Source organism: Acinonyx jubatus, chromosome A3, assembly GCF_027475565.1.
Source record: "Acinonyx jubatus isolate Ajub_Pintada_27869175 chromosome A3, VMU_Ajub_asm_v1.0, whole genome shotgun sequence".
NCBI classification, from domain to species: Eukaryota; Metazoa; Chordata; class Mammalia; order Carnivora; family Felidae; genus Acinonyx; species Acinonyx jubatus.
Genome location: NC_069388.1, coordinates 78,954,527 through 78,971,786, shown reverse-complemented (window position 1 = coordinate 78,971,786; position 17,260 = coordinate 78,954,527). Strand labels below are relative to the sequence as shown.

Sequence of the window (17,260 nt, the reverse complement as noted above, 5' to 3'; positions counted from 1 at the left end):
AATAGTGAAACTTCTTTTCATAGAGATGAGAAATGGATTTCCTGAACTGGAAGGGGAAGAAGAATTGGGAGGAAAATATTGAGAAGCTAGATGCTGGTGGGTCCTTAGGACAGTAAGTCCTAGTTTCACTCTACTCTGGCACAAGTTGTGGAGAGGTGCAGTTGAAATAGCAGGATCTATCTATGGAATCTGAGATCTGAGAGAGATAACTCAACATTCTTTTTCCTTGTTAGAGCCAAAGGGAGGTGGCAAGACCCCAGAGAGAAGAAAAAGCTGAACTATGTGTCTAGCCCAGCCCAGACTTTAGAGTACAGTTCAATAGAACTTTCTGTGATGAACAAAATGTTCATCGTGTCCAATATAGTAGCCTCTAGTCACTTGGGGTTATTAAGCATTTGAAATGTGGCTAGTGTAACTGAGAAACAGGAGTATTAATATTTAATCTTAATTAATTTAAATGTAAATAGTTGCATGTGACTGATAGCTACCATAATGGACAGTGAAGCCTTACATAGTACCATGAATGTTCTGAAAACCCAACACAATGATTTCCAGACACCGAAAAGGGTGCAGAGGGAACAGAAACCAACAGACCTAAAGGGGCCTTGTTGATAGACCAAGATTGACCCAGCAGCAATGTGTGGGAATGACTGCTATTGAGGAAGGATGCAGATTGGAAACCTTGGGAGAGCCAGCATGGTAGAGGAGGAGCAAGGATCAAATGCTCAACCCCCTTCCTCTGATACTATGTAAACCCCTTCAATTTACATGCAGTCCCTGCCAAAGTGACTATGATTAAGTGTCTGCCACCCCTTGTGAAATCAGAGCTTGAAACAGAAATTGAGTTATAGAAAAATGAAATTATATTTCTTGAAAACCAGATTTTTTTTAGATTGAGATTTGTACCTGCTATAAAACCTCAAATAATAATTGTAACAAAATACTTTTAAATTAATATTTATTCTTTTAAAAACAGTCTTTCTTTCTTTATCATAGAACCCAAGTTCTTTGGTTGAAAGCTTAGAAAAGCTGCATCAGAAAACCATCTTTCAGGGGCACCTGGGTAGCTCAGTTGAGCATCGGAATCTTGATTTCACCTCAGATCATGATCCCAGGGTTTGTGGGATTGAGTACCCCGTTAGTCTCCACTCTGGGCATGGAGCCTGCCTGGGATTCTCTCTATATATCCCTCTGCCCCTCTCTCCCACTTATTCTCTCTCTCTCTCTCTCTCTCTAATTAAAAAAACAAAGCAAAACAAAATAAAACAAACAAAAAGCTTAAGGGTGCCTGGGTGGCTCAGTGGGTTAAGCATCTGATTTTAGCTCGGATCATGATCTCACAGTTCATGGGTTAGATCCCTGCATTGGGCTCCACACTGCTAGTGTGCTTGGGATTCTCTCTCTCTTCCTCTCTCTCTGCTCCCCACCCCCCACTGTGCTTTTTCTCTCTCTCTCTCAAAATAAACTTTAAAAAAATTGTTTTAACTTAAAAAAATGAAGAAAACCATCTTTCAACTAAAAAGAGGGTATCCTTTTGTTAAATTGTTTCCATACTAGTTTCCCATGAACAAGTCATGCAGTTAGTCATAACGAAATTTTGTACATTGAACCTGAGATGACACTAATTCCAGGACCTAATTTGCATCCTAAAAAACTAGTTTTGTCTAGTTCTATAGCTTCTAGGAAAGACTAACCTGGGTTGGTAGAGACAGAAGAGCATCCTTAACGGCCTTGAAATTCAGATAGAGACAGATGCGAGTCTATAGAGACCATTCTTTGGTGATTCAGTAGGTCTGACTTCTATTGTTAATCTGGAGGAGTATATTGAATGATGAGAAGGCTCAGAAATCCTCAAGAATGATTACAGGCATTAATGATATTCAAAAGGTGGAGACTCAAAATGCTAGCAACACCACACAGACATTAAGCATTTGGGTGGATGACAGCCATAAGCATATTTGGCCCAGCTATCCTAATGTGGAACAGCTAAATACAACTTTGACTCTAGAGTACCCTTGCTGGTCTGCACCATTCTCTTGGTCTGATCCTTCAAATTACTTGAGATAATTTTTGGATAGTGAAGTCACAGTGCACAAATACTGTGTATGTGAAAGCAGGTGCAGTTATGAGATATTTACACATCACAAATAAGTGGGCCATTACTAGAAGTATTGCAACAAAGGTCTGAGTTGGAATTAGGAGCCATTTCCGAGAAACCTTTTGCTAAATTCAGTAAATTTATCTCCTATAAAATCAGTAGAGTTTCCTGACCAAGATTTATTGGCCATTTCCCATGAAATGTAAAGAATCTTTGATGAATCATAAAGAGTAGAATAACCTCTGCTTCTTTTCTTCTATGTTTTAAAAAATTGGAATAAATGCTAGGTAACCAGAAACAGCATCCAGCCAGTGTTTTCCTCTGAATAATTCCTAGATGACTATATTTAATGTGAACAAGATAATAAAATTAACATCTTCTGAAATAATAAGGTTAGACAGGAGAGGCAAAGAAAAAGCAATAGGAATTCACAATCTGGAAGGGCATTGAATACCCACCATGTGGTGTTAAATCAGAGCATTTCCATCTCAAACAGTGCAAAAAAAAACAACAGCAAGCTGAAATCAGGCGGAACCCCACTTACCAGGGCATTAGGCATGGGCCAAAGGAAAGAAGCCCTCTTGTAGAAGCTTGTCCCAGATGAGTAGAAATGGAAAATGAACCCAGCTTTCAGAGGGCAAAACTCATGCACAGTTTGGGCAATCTGCTTAAGCAAGCTGAAGTGAAAAAAAAAAATTCCAGGCCAAGGGCAACAGCATAGAGCCAGAGAGAGCTGCAGTATCATTCCAGATCTCTCTTTTTACAGCAAATCACCAAATTAGTGACGAGGCTTACAGAGAGCAGAACATAGCCTGCTAGCAAAAAGGACTTTGTAAGATGTGCTGGACATTTCTTCATATTTTGTAGCAACTTTTGGATGCTATTTTAAAATATTCCCGATAATGAATCACTGATATTTTTCTCCAAAAAAAGAAGGTCAACTGTTGTGCAAGAGTTAAGTTTTTGTGCCACAGTTCAATCTTCTAAAAAATTCTGGTATCTTCAACATTAAAAACCATGACATCTTATCCCTGAAATAAATTTAGTCTATCTTAGATATTGAATATAGTGCTAAGCTACACTTAGTGTGAAATAATTATCTGGCATTATCAGAGTCCCATTTCTCATTTCAAAAACTTATATGTGCACCCTTCCCCTGATAACAAGTATTATATACTTCAGTGTAGAAAACAAGAATGTTGTACTTGTGTGTCTTTCTTCACACAACATATACTAAAAAGACGTATATTTAAAGGTCATAGCTTGATCATCTTTAAAATATTCACTCTGTCCTCAAACAACCAAAGCAAAAACAGAAGCCTATTGATGACTGCTGAACTTCTTTTATTCTTATAATAACATACCTCCTAATTACTCACAAAGCTACCTTATACATGCCTCTTCTCCAGCTTTACACGCCAGTTTACAAAATAATTACCCAAATCTTGCAGTTGGTTGTCAATAATGAATAAGGGTAACTTGTTGAGTACTTCTTCATATATGTCATGCTGGAAAGTGAATGATGATAGTAACTGCTCTTCAACATTATGTGCTATGCACATGTGCAATGCCCAGGAATGTTTTTGATCAAATAGTTTTGCCAATAGTTCCTTCTGCTTTCTCATATTAACATCTTATTAATTTTCAGCTGATTTTGTAAGCTTTAAGGCAACAATGTAACTTGTACCTAGTTTTGCTACAGAGAGTACAACTTTGAATAATAGTTTTAAGATTTTGATTTTCTTTGATGATGTTTTTACTAAAAAATTCATTTATTCATTAATAACTTGTGAATAACTACTAAGCTCAAAGCATTGTGCTAAGTATTGGGAATGTAGCACATCAACAGATAAAATCCCTGCCCTCATGGAACTCACATTCTGCATCAGTTGGAAACCATTATTAAATATTTGCGTTAGAAAAATCTCAGTTGATAAAAGGCCACACTATGCTTCGTTTAACAATGACAAAAAAAAGCTAACTGAGAAAAATGTTATAAGAGACAATGCACTGGGGACTAACAATAGAAAGCCCACTCAATGAAATTTAATTTTCAGATACTTATTGTTGTACTTCCAATTTACATATTTATTTCCTGTACAAAGTCACATATAGATTTGTCACAGCTAATACAGATTTATAATCTATATTTGTACTGGAGTTCTGTTTATAATTTATGTTTATTTCTTTATTTGAATTGTAATATTTACATTACTATTTTATCATTATTTTATGCTTCATTGAACCACTTTATAATATTGATCCATTTTTTAAAATTATTGATATAGGGCAACACTACTGTAACTACAAAATGTAAAATTAGCATGCCAAAACTGAAACTACATTGATTGAGAGATTATTTGTTAAAGGTTAACTAAGCCAATCTGATCAATGCATTCCTTGGAGCTCAACATGTAGCTTCTAAGAATGGTTATTAGGAATGTGACAGGATCTTAAGAAACACACACCTATCCTAATTTCCCTTTTGACTTGGTAAAATAATTTTCAGAAAATAAAATATAAAAAGCTTATTTTCACTGCTTTATGCTCAGAAATATTTTAGCTCTCTTCCTAGATATCCTTAGAGGTAAAATAGTTACAAATTACCTTTTATCTTATATGTGTTCTATGATTTTAGAAAATGTAAAAATACGCAGAGAATAAATACTTAAAGAGAATATAAAATTTTTTGCTAGGGTGTAAAGGCTATGAGTGATACCATTTCTTTTTAAAATTCTCCCTTAATGTTTTAAATTGTTTTTTACAATAATGACTAAAATTGTATAACTATAGTCTTAGATTGAAGATATTATGTAAGTCTTTATGTACTCTTTTTTTTTTTTAATTTTTTTTCAACTTTTTAAATTTATTTTTGGGACAGAGAGAGACAGAGCATGAACGGTGGAGGGGCAGAGAGAGAAGGAGACACAGAATCGGAAACAGGCTCCAGGCTCCGAGCCATCAGCCCAGAGCCCGACGCGGGGCTGGAACTCACGGACCGCGAGATCGTGACCTGGCTGAAGTCGGACGCTTAACCGACTGCGCCACCCAGGCACCCCTTTTTATTTTTTAAGGTTTATTTTGAGAGAGTGTGTACATGCGTGTGCAAGTGGGGGAGGGGCATAGAAAGAGGAGAGAGAGAATCCCAAGCAGGCTCCACAACGTCAGCGCAGAGCCTAAGGTGGGGCTCGAACTCACAAACCATGAGATCATGACCTGAGCCAAGTCAAACGCTTAAGCAACTGAGACATCCAGGCGCCCCCATGTACTCATTAAAATGTTCTTTCACTATCTAAACGCGTTTCATCTATAGTTTCTGTTTATAAATTGTATCTAATTGATAAAAATGAAAATTCTCCTTGAATAAATCCATTCCTACTACATCTAAGGTGTTCTGATTCTAGATCCATTTTGCCCATGGACACGCCTCAGTTTGGGGATTGAATGAAGATTTTCTTTCAGGAAACATTCTATTCCTAGGAGTATCTTCTGTATTTTATATCACAAAAAGGATAAGTTTTAATCAGTACTTTTTATGTGCTTGAATTGCTTTTTTGAGATCCAGAACCATGTATTTCATGGTGCTGCTGGGTATTTTCCCCATCCGTCTCTAATTGAAGGCTCGTGTTTAACTCCCCTCCTATTTTCACATTCTGTAGGGAGGATTCTTTTCTGTGCTCAAACAAGCAAATATTTGCCAGGTGCCTACTATTTGCAAGAAAGTGTTAACGTCAAAAAATACATTGTAAAAATGCATAAAAATGTATAAAATTTTTTACATTTAAAAAATACATAAGTCACAGCTGGAGACTTCAAGAAACTTAAAACTAGTTTCAGAGAAAAAATGTGATATAATAAAAATGTAAGCTATCACAAATGTGATAGCTCATAAAATAAGAAACAGTCAAACAGAAGAAGCAGTCTAAGACAGAATTAAAAGAGATATTAGAAATCTGTTACTGTCTCGTAGTCTAAAGCAACTCAAGCACTTACAGTGATGCACACAGGGCAGATGATGAGGCTGACCCTGAGAGAACTGGGTTACTGTTGTAGCTCCATCACTTACTAATTGTGTCATCCTAGGAACTCACGTAACTTCTCTGGATGGAAGGGGGAGGGGTAGACATACATATATATGTACACACAACTCCATGTCAAGCCAGGCAAACACGGTTCTGGGACAACTGGTAGAAGTAGAATGATTAGGAAAGAGAAGAAATTTTTTCTGGGATTGGTAGCTAGGAGGATGACTACTCTGCTACGAGAGACCTCTGCTAGAACAAGTCCACCTGAGAGAGAAGCCGAAACTGAGAAAGCCAGGAAATGAAACCGAGCAAAGTTTGCTTCATTTGCCTCATCTGTAAAATGGAAATGGGAAAATGATACTTTGCTACCTGGAGGTAAGGGCTAGAAGAGATACCCTCTTAAGACCCCTTCGACTCTGTTTCTGTGATTTTAAAAATTCCTGCCTTTAATAAATGGATACATGTGTGCAGAATCTAAAAGAGGCATTTAGAATTTCTCAACAGTTGTTTCCATTATGATAATCTAGTTTTTGCTACCTTAAAAAAGTTGTTTCTCTCCCCCTTGGGGCTACTTTTGTTTTTGTTTTCATTATGGTGTGACTTTTATTCCCGTGACTAACTCATTGCATAACTGGGAACCTGTATCTCCCACTCCCTTCCCCCATTCCCCACCTCTGGCAACCTTCAGTTTATTCTCTGTATCTATAGGTCTGATTCTGCTTTTTTGTGTGTTTACCATTTGGGTTTTTTTAGATTCCACATATGAGTGAAATCATAAAGTATTTGTTTTTATCTTGGTCTGACTTATTTCACTTAGCATTATACTCTCTAGGTCCATCCATGTTGACACAAATGGCGTGATCCCATCCTTCTTTATGGCTGCATTATATATTATATTTTATATATTCTTTATTTAAAAATAAAAATTATTTATTATATTTTTATATTATATATATATATAATATCACATCTTCCTTATCTATTCATCTATCAGTTGACTCTTAGGTTACTTCCATATCTTGGCTATGATTAACAATGCTGCAATAAACATAGGAGTGCATATATCTTTTAAATTAGTGTTTTCATTTCCTTTGTGTAAAATACCCAGTTAGTGGAATTATTGGATCATACAGTATTTCATTTTTAATATAAAAAATTTAATGTTTATTTTTGAGAGAGAGAGAGAAAGAGAGAGACAGAGTGCGAGCAGGAGAGGAGCAGAGAGAGAAGGAGACACAGAATTCGAAGCAAGCTCTAGGCTCTGAGCTGTCAGCACAGAGCCCGACATGGGGCTCAAACCCATGAACTGTGAGATCATGACCTGAGCTAAAGTCAGACGTCTAATTGACTGAGCCACCCAGGTGCCCCTCTATTTTTAATTTTTTGAGTAATATCTATACTATTTTCCTCAGTTGCTGTACCAATTTAGTTGTGGCTATTTGATTGCATTTGTCTAACTTTAATTTTCTGATTGATCAAAAATTGAAAGTTTATAGTCACAATTCCCATGAGGGCATAATGGTGTCTGTCAGGAACATGGAAGATATTATTGTTAAATGTACCAATTCCTAATTCGATTGTTTATACTCAACTCTAAAGGGGACAGTAGTCAATTTTGGTCATTTTGTAAATTATCTCTGATAAATTATAAACAAAAGAAGCATTGTTATACCATATTACTCTTTCTAGAGTAATGGAAATGCCAATCTAGCCCAAAGAGCTCAATCTTTTCCAGTACGAATTGCTGAGGTTGTTTGGACACTCTTTGGAGAGATACCCATGATTCACAGTAATTTTGTTATTGCATTATAAAGCTTAAGAGTACAAAACACCATATACCGAAATTAACACAAAAAGGATTATCAACCTAAATGTTAACCACTAAAACTATAAAACTCTTACTAGAAACAGGAGTAAATCTTTGGGAACTTGGGCTTGGCAATGTTTTTTAGATATGATAACAAACGCATGAACAACAAAGAAAAATTGTGCCTTATCAAAATTAAAAACTTTTGTATTTTAAAGACACCATTAAGAAAGTTAAGATAGCCAATAAATGGGAGAAAATATTTCCATATCACATATCTGATAAGGAGCTTGTCTAACTCAACAATAGACAAATAATCCAATTTAAAAATTGGCAACAATTGTTGGTGGGAATGCATATTGGTGCAGCCACTCTGGAAAACAGTGTGGAGGTTCCTCAAAAAATTAAAAATAGACCTACCCTATGACCCAGCAATAGCACTGTTAGGAATTTACCCAAGGGATACAGGAGTACTGATGCATAGGGGCACTTGTACCCCAATGTTTATAGCAGCACTCTCAACAATAGCCAAATTATGGAAAGAGCCTAAATGTCCATCAACTGATGAATGGATAAAGAAATTGTGGTTTATATACACAATGGAGTACTACGTGGCAATGAGAAAGAATGAAATATGGCCCTTTGTAGCAACATGGATGGAACTGGAGAGTGTGATGCTAAGTGAAATAAGCCATACAGAGAAAGACAGATACCCTATGGTTTCGCTCTTATGTGGATCCTGAGAAACTTAAGAGAAACCCATGGGGGAGGGGAAGGGGAAAAAAAAAAGAGGTTAGAGTGGAAGAGAGCTAAAGCATAAGAGACTCTTTTTTAAATTTTTTTTCAACGTTTTTTATTTATTTTTGGGACAGAGAGAGACAGAGCATGAACGGGGGAGGGGCAGAGAGAGAGGGAGACACAGAATCGGAAACAGGCTCCAGGCTCCCAGCCATCAGCCTAGAGCCTGACGCGGGGCTCGAACTCACGGACCGCGAGATCGTGACCTGGCTGAAGTCGGACGCTTAACCGACTGCGCCACCCAGGCGCCCCTAGAGACTCTTAAAAACTGAGAACAAACTGAGGGTTGATGGGGGGTGGGAGGGAGGGAAGGGTGGGTGATGGGTATTGAGGAGGGCCCCTTTTGGGATGAGCACTGGGTGTTGTATGGAAACCAATTTGACAATAAACTTCATATATTGAAAAAAAAATTGGCAACAGATTTAAATAGTCATTTCTCCAAAGAAGATATATAAATGATCAATAAGCATATGAAAAGATGCTCAACATCATTTGCCATCAGGGAAATGGGAATGAAAACCATAATGGGATACCACTTCAGACCCAGTAGGATGGCTTAAAATCAAAGATAATAACAAGTGCTGGTCTGGGGCGCCTGGGTGGCTCAGTTGGTTAAGCGTCCAACTCCAGCTCAGGTCATGACCTCACAGTTTAGGAGTTCGAGCCTGGAGACTGCTTCAGGTTCTGTGTCTCCCTCTCTCTGCCCCTCCCCAGCTCACGCTCTCTCTCTCTCTCTCTCTCTTTCTCTCACAAAAATAAATAAATATTTTTTAAAAATTAAAAAAAAAATGAAGCCCTTATGCATTGCTGGTCAGATCATAAAAAGGAACAGCCACTTTGGAAAAGAGTTTGGCAGTTCCGCAAAATGTTAAACATAGAGTTATCATATAAGTCAGCAATTCCACTCCGAGGTATACACACGATAGAAATGAAAACATATGGCTACACAAAAATGTGTATATGAGTGTTCATAGCAGCATTATTCATAATAGTCATAAAGTGGAAACAACCCAAATTTCATCAGGTGATGGAAGGATAAGCCAGCTATGGATATCCATATGACAGAATGTTATTCAGCCATAAAAAGGAATGAAGTACATTCGTTTAATAGATGAGACAACATAGATGAAACTTTAAAATATGCTAAATGGAAGAGGTCAGTTATAAAAGACCACATATAATTTCATTTATATGAAATGTCGATAATAGGCAAAACCATAGAGATGGAAAGTAGATTAGTGATTGCCAGGGCCTTGGGGAAGAGGGAAATGGAAAAGTGATTGCTAATGGATATAGGGTTTCTTTTGGGGGTGATGAAAATACTTGAAAATTACATAGCGGTGATGGGTGCACAACTCTGTGAACATATGAAAAAGCATTGAATTGTACACTATTGTTTTAAAGATTTTAAGTTATCTCTACACCTCATGTGAAGCTCAAACTTACAACCCTGAGACCAAGAGTCACATGTTCCACCAACTGAGCTAGCCAGGTGCCCCATGAATTGTACAATTTGAAAGTCACATAATGGGTAAAGTTTATGATGTGTCAGTTATAGCTCATGAAACAGATATTAAGGAAAACAAAACAACATAGAAACAGACCAATGACCAAAGGCACTTGCCAATTATATTATTCTGCAGCCACATTTAACCAAATGTCACAGGACAACTGAATGTGCTGGAGAGCTTGGCAAAATATAGTATTCTAACACAGAAATTTAAAATGTAAAAGTGCCCTACACTTGGATTTAGGAGATGTGTGTTTTAGGTTTGCCTGGACCCCAACCAAAATTTATAGGCAAAGATTGTTACTTGCCTCTGAATATCCATTCTCCTTTTCTTCTCTAGCAATAAGAACCCAGATTTAACTGAGCCATTTCCAGTCAGCTGAAGACCTGCCAAGCCTCATTTGCAGTTAGATTATGGCTTGTGCCTAAATTTGGCTAAGTCTTATAATTTCTAGGAAGCTTTCTCAAAGGGAGGGAATGTACCTTTCCTGGTCCCTCCATCCTATTGTTGAGATATAGCTGGGTTGGCTAGATCTCCAACAGCTATCTTGGATCATGAGGATGAAGGACAGCAAGTGGCAAGCTGGAAGCAATCTGGGTCCCTCCCAAATTTGTAGAATAAATACCCTTAACCTTACACTGCTTACCAGCAGACTTCTTTTATACGAAACAGAAATAATCACATAAGCCACAGTTCTTTTGTGGGGTTTCTTTTCTGTCACATGTAAAGGTACATAATCCTAACCAATACACTGAATTTATGAAGGGTAAAGAGGAAAAGGACCTTTAGGTTGGTTTGGAGAAGGAGAATGTACTCTTTAAAAAAAAAGTTAAAGCCCCCTTTCTGGATGGAGCAACTTTCTAAATTAACCTAAGGACATTCAAGGGCTCTTGATTTGATCTTCCAAAAGTTTGTTGACAATGGCCAAAATATCTCAAACTGTGCAAATCCCTCATCACTACACCTGCCTCCTCTCCCTGGCATTTTCATTTCAGCTGAGGTCAGCCAGAAAATTCCAAACACAGTGAGTTTCAAATCTGACTAGTTTGTAGGGAAAAGGTAGGATCTTTTCTTTGAAAAGGTTTCCAGTGGTATTCTAATTTCTTCTTTAGTCTACTCCAGTTTCCTAACCTTGACTAAATATATATGGTTAGTTAAGCATTTGGTTGAGGGGCATAAGAACAGCCCCTAGTGGGTAATAAAGTTTTAAAATCATGCATTCTTGGCTACTAGATCTTCCGTGGCTTTATAGCTGGTCAGGATTTGTTCACAATCTTATGCAATAATTATTTTGAATTATTCAATTAAAAAAGCCACCCATTACCACTATGTAATTTTAGAGCTTTTTCATCACCCCCAAAAGAAACCCTATATCCATTAGCAATCACTTCCCCATTTCCCTCTTCCCCATGCCCCAGGAAATCACTACTTTCCATCTCTATGGTTTTGCCTGTTATGGATATTTCATATAAATGAAATTATATGTGGTCTTTTATAACTCACCTCTTTAATTTAGCGTATTTTAAAGTTTCATCCATGTTGTCTTTGTTATTATCTATGACAAAGGTGGCAAGAATATACAATGGGAAAAAGACAATCTCTTCAATAAATGGTGCTGGGAAAACTGTGAAGCTACATGTAAAAGAATAAAACTGGACCACTTTCTTACACCATACACAAAATAAACTCAAAATGGATTAAAGACTTAAATCTGAGACATGAAACCATAAAACTCCTGGAAGAAAACAAAGGTGGTAATTTTTTTATATCAGCCATAGAAACATTTTTCTAGAAATGTCTCCTCAGTCAGGGGAAACAAAAGTATAACTATTGGGACCACACCAAAACAAAAGCTTTTGTACACTGAAGGAAATTACCAACAAAACAAAAAGGCAATCTACTGAATGGAAGAAGATATTTACAAGTAATATCCTGTAAGGGGGTTAATATCCAAAATATATGAAAAACTCATATAACTCAACACCACAAAAACCCAAGATAATCCAAATAAATAATAGGCAGAGGACTTGAATAGACATTTTTTCAAAGAAGACATACAAATGGCCAACAGACACATGAAAGGATGCTCAACATCACTAATCATCAGGAAAATGCAATCAAAACCACAATGAGATTATCACATTACCCTATGATCCAATAATTCCAGTAACTGGAAATTACCCAAGGAAAACAAAAACTAATTCAAAAAGATATATTTATATACATAAAAGATATATGCACTCCTATGTTTATTGCAACATTATTTACAATAACCAAAATATGGAAGCAACCTAAGAGTCTATTGATAGGTAAATGGATAAGAAGATACACACACACACACACACGTATTATAAGAATGGAATCATGCCACTTGTGACAACATGGATAGACGTAGAGAGGATAATGTTAAGTGAAATAAGTCAGACTGAGAAAGATAAATACCATATGATTTCACTCATATATGGAATTTAAGAAACAAACAAATTAAGAACAGAAGAGACAAACAAGGGAATGGGCTCTTAAATACAGAGAACAAACTCATGGTTTCCAGAAGGCGGGTCGGGGGGAGAGGGGGATGAGTGAAACAGATAAAGAGGTTTAAGAGTACACACTTATCTTGATGAACAATTAGTAATGTATAAAATTGTTGAATCATTATATTGTACACCTGAAACAAATATAATACTATATGTTGATTAGACATACATATATACTTCAATAAAAACAGAAAAAAACTAAAAGTTTACAATCAAATTATATTTTCAAAGTCAAAAACCATATTTGAGGGGCACCTGGGTGGCTCAGTTGGTTAAGCATCTAGCTCTTGATTTCAGCTCAGGTCATGATCTCACAGTTCGTGAGTTTGAGCTCTGCACTATTAGTGCAGAGCCTGCTTGGGATTCTCTCTCTCTCTCTCTCTCTCTCTCTCTCTCTCTCTGCCTCTCCCCTGCTCGTGGTCTCTCTCTAAGTAAATAAATAAACTTAAAAAATATTTTTAAAAAAACATGCACATCAACATCCCCTGTGGGGCTTTAGACAATACCAATGTGATTAAAGAGCAAACTCATCACAATTTGTTTACAGAATTTTAAAACAACATGCATGCAAATTCTGCCATATGAAGAAATACTAAATACTAGAAAATCCTGAGAAATAACTTTTTGCTTCCTAAATTTACAAAATCTACTGCTATTTTAGTAATAATTGTAATTGTTTTCAGCGTATATTTTATCATTCATGCATGAAAGACTACAACTCATGTTAAATGCAAGGACAGATAAATACGCAATAAAATTGTTTCATTGGGAAAAGTTCAGTCAGGGTTTGGTATTAATGTAATCATAATATGGTCACAAGATCTGGGCTCTTGCTCATGAAAACAAATACTTGCAATTTTTTAAAAGAAATTTTTTCTTTCTTTATAAAAAGTTTATTTATTTTGAGGAGGAGGTGCAGAGAGAGAGAGAGAGAGAGAAAGAGAGAGAGAATCCCAAGCAGGCTCTGCACTGTCAGCACAGAGCCTGACACAGGGCTCAAACTCACAAACCATGAGATCATGACCTGAGCTGAAATCAAGAGTCTCAAGCTTAACCGACTCAGTCACCCAGGGACCCCTACTTTTTTTTTTTTTTAATTGGCTCTTTGCCCAATGTGGGGCTTGAACTCAGAACTCCAAGATCAAGAGTCACATGCTCTACTGACTAAGCCAGCCAGGTGCCATGACATTTGTAATTTTTAAAAATTATTTCAATATTAGCAGAAATTTTGTTTTAGGGAGACACATCAAAATAGATTCTGAACTAGCCTACGCTTGTTTTTTTTTTCCTATCACTCTTGATATTTTCTGTGTTGAGGTTACACTTACAGATATTTATTATATTCACAGCTCACTGATAAGGTTTTGAGACTTATGGATGATGATGTTGATGATGATGATGATGATGATGTAATCTCTATGTGCCACATGGGGCTCGAACTCATGACTTCAAGGTCAAGAGCTGCTTGCTCTACTGACTGCCAGCCAGGCACCCCCAGGCTTCTGTCTTTTAATAAGATTGACTTGAGTTTTAATGCATTTAAAGATCCTTTTCAATAAAAGTGACTATAGACCTTGAAACTTCTTTTTAAATTTTTAAATATTTGTGCTGGATTAGTAACTATAAAAAAATAATAGGCTTCAAATGATTTATACATTTAATTATGGGACTCCTGAGTATGGATGGATGAAATGGGTTACATACATCCTTACTTAGGGTTGCATGAAAGTAGCCTTTTCAGTACTCATAACTGTGCCTTCCATGAATCAAAGCCAGAATAGTCATTCTGAAAATTGAATCCAGTCCTGTATCAGTCCTCTACAAAGAAAGGAGAACTAATGTAGAATTTCTAGTTGTTGAGAAGAAAGAAAACCCTATTTTGATTTTGTCTATTTCAAAAGTGGCTGCTTATACTTTCTCTATGATTAAGGCTGGGTGGAGTAAAGGCAAAGAGATGAATAAAATAAAATAATATGTCTGACATATGGAAAGTACTCAGTAAATGCTGACTTCCTTCTTTTTTGTTCCTTTTGAACAGAGATTTTAGTAGATAACTTGTTGATTAAATTAATTAAGTGTAAGGGAGGAGATGGTATTGATCATTCATGCTATCTAAAATATCCAACTTATACATCCAATGATTTACTTTCTTTAATAATTATCTCTCAAGCTATAAATCAGAGCCTGAAAGAGCCTTCAAAAAATCTGCTTCTAGTTATATCACTTCACTGCTTTTGTGAAGGTCAGGTTCCAATGAAAAGGCAACCTAAGGAGTCTTTTCCAGAGTCTATTTTTTTAATGAAAGTTTCTCTCTTCTTCTTTCAAAAGTAGGCACATCTAATATTTTGTATACTTACACACTCTGGTGAAGAAGTCCTCTATTACTTCACTCATTTGAAAATTTTAGCAGTAACTACTTTAGGACTAGGTCACTTTTTGCTATCTTTCCTTGAATCTCCTCAATCCAAGACTTTATTAAGGCCATACTTACTCTTGCCTCTTAATCTTTCCATAGCCATTCTGTGCAGTTTCTGGAGCCCTTCAGGGTATCTTTTTTTTTTTTTTTCTAAGTAATCTCTGATCCGAATGTGAGGCTTGAATTCATGACCTCAAGATCAAGAGTTATATATTCTACCGACTGAGCCAGTCAGCCACCCCTAGGAGTATCCTGAAAGCAATATTTTTGTTCTTGGTATTGGTATGCTTACAGATGGTTTCATAGAACATAGCTATCCTCTTGTATTTAGCTTGGCACATCAATCCATAAAGAAAATTGGGAAAGCTTAATGAGAAATTAATATGCCATGTTTCAAATGTATTTTTATTGAATCTAGGTAGGAATACCAAGAAAATTAGGTAGATAATAAGTGGTTACTTGTATTCCTAAATAGTTCATACTTCTATACAGAAGGGAAACCCATATATCACACAACACAACCATACATTGTCTGAGACCCTCGGGACTGCTGAAGGACACTGGGATTTCTTATGCCCTCTTTGTGCTAGTAGAAGACTGCACATAGGTCAACAGGAAGATAGGCCTAAGGCAAAACAATTTCTGAACTTTATAATTTCTAATCTTTGATGCAGAAAAGGTTTACCCCCCTCCCTCCATCCATAGGAAGATTATCTTAGGGTTTGAAGAAGGAGGGTAGTATTTAAATAAAAGGCTTACTCAGATTTTGAAAAGTAGAAAGGGAGTGATCACAGACAGTGTTCAGAGCTCAGAAGGATCTTAGAGAATATTTAATTTAATTCCCCTAAGAATAATGAGACCAAGAAAGCATTTGTGTCTGCTTCAGGTCAAAACAGCCAGAAGGCAAGAGGTCACATGGAGTAGTGGAAAGAGCATGGACTTTATGGCTGACAGCGTAGATTTGAATTCAGCTCTTCTCATAGCTATCTGAATGGTTTTCTCACATACAAACTGGGAATAGTAGGACCTGTCTGTTAAAGTTGTTGTGAAGAGTAAATGATATAACCTACATAATCTGCCCAGAACAGTTGTTAGTATTCTGCAAATGTTTGGCAAATGTTATTCGCAGTGCAGGAACCCACACCAGGGTCTTTTGACTCCAACTCTTGTACACTGCACTGCACTATCAATACAGCTGGCCAGAAGAATTCAAATATTTGCTTCAAATATAATATTCCAATGAAATAAATTGTGCACAACATCAAATAATGTTTTAAAAACATTCACTAATCAATGCAAGCAATACCCAGTCCTTTTTAGACAAAATTAAATGTCCCACTTTTCTCAGTGATTTTTGCTGTTTTCAGATACACACAGCTCAGTACAAAGAGATGACACAAGGGACTTTTTATCTGCAATGCAGAGAGCAATACAGAGATAATTTATATCCGAACTTGCCGTTAGCTCCATATGGTATGTATTCATCATTTAGTGGGTTCAGTGCCCTATCTTTAGAGCTTCAGTGATCAGGGTAGAAACTGCCTACTTATTTATGCTTGGCTGGACTGAAAATATAGAGAGAGGAAGAGGTGAAGGGAAATGCCACTCCCTGCAAGAACTGGCCCTGAAGTTAGGAGTCTAGGATTAACATTGGCTTGTCCGGGAATAGCAGACTCTGTTTTAAAGGGTAGGCAAAATGCAGATGACATGAGGTGTATTATTTATGGGTTGCAATCATGCATGTTATTCCTGTCTGCCCCACAAAGGACTTGACTGTGGTTAAATGTAGGGCTGTCTTCTTTTTGTTCAGCACAAAGCCTCACTCACACTGGGCAAGTGGGTATTTGCAGCAACATGTGATCAATTAGTTTGTATCAGAAATAGGAGAAATCGCTCTCAAAAGCCAAATTAGGAATTAACCAACCCCATTCCCATGCTGCTACTTCAGAGAGGGGGAGTAGAAAGAGAAGCACTGTATTCTCCTGTCCCTACTGAGAGTAAAGTAACAACGGGTTCTCCTCTCCCGTTGCTTGGAAAGTCAAAGACTCAGTCCCTTTATACAAAAGGA

The 17,260-nt window shown here is 36.8% G+C and overlaps 1 protein-coding gene across 9 annotated transcripts in view; it reads right to left on the bottom strand.

Moving 5' to 3' along the window:
* The window catches only part of EHBP1 (EH domain binding protein 1), a 357,708-nt gene that overhangs the window by 332,119 nt on the left and 8,329 nt on the right, over positions 1-17,260 (bottom strand). For 3 of the 9 annotated variants that reach the window (XM_053200659.1, XM_053200657.1, XM_053200662.1), the window contains exon 1: positions 2,643-2,882. The exons of 2 other annotated variants lie outside the window; for them this stretch is intronic. The gene's annotated coding sequence lies outside the window, so the exon portion shown is untranslated. Of the gene's footprint in view, positions 1-1,694; positions 1,812-2,642; positions 2,889-17,260 lie in introns of those variants that run through there. 4 more of the 9 variants (XM_053200655.1, XM_053200656.1, XM_027072360.2 and 1 more) reach the window with 4 other exon arrangements.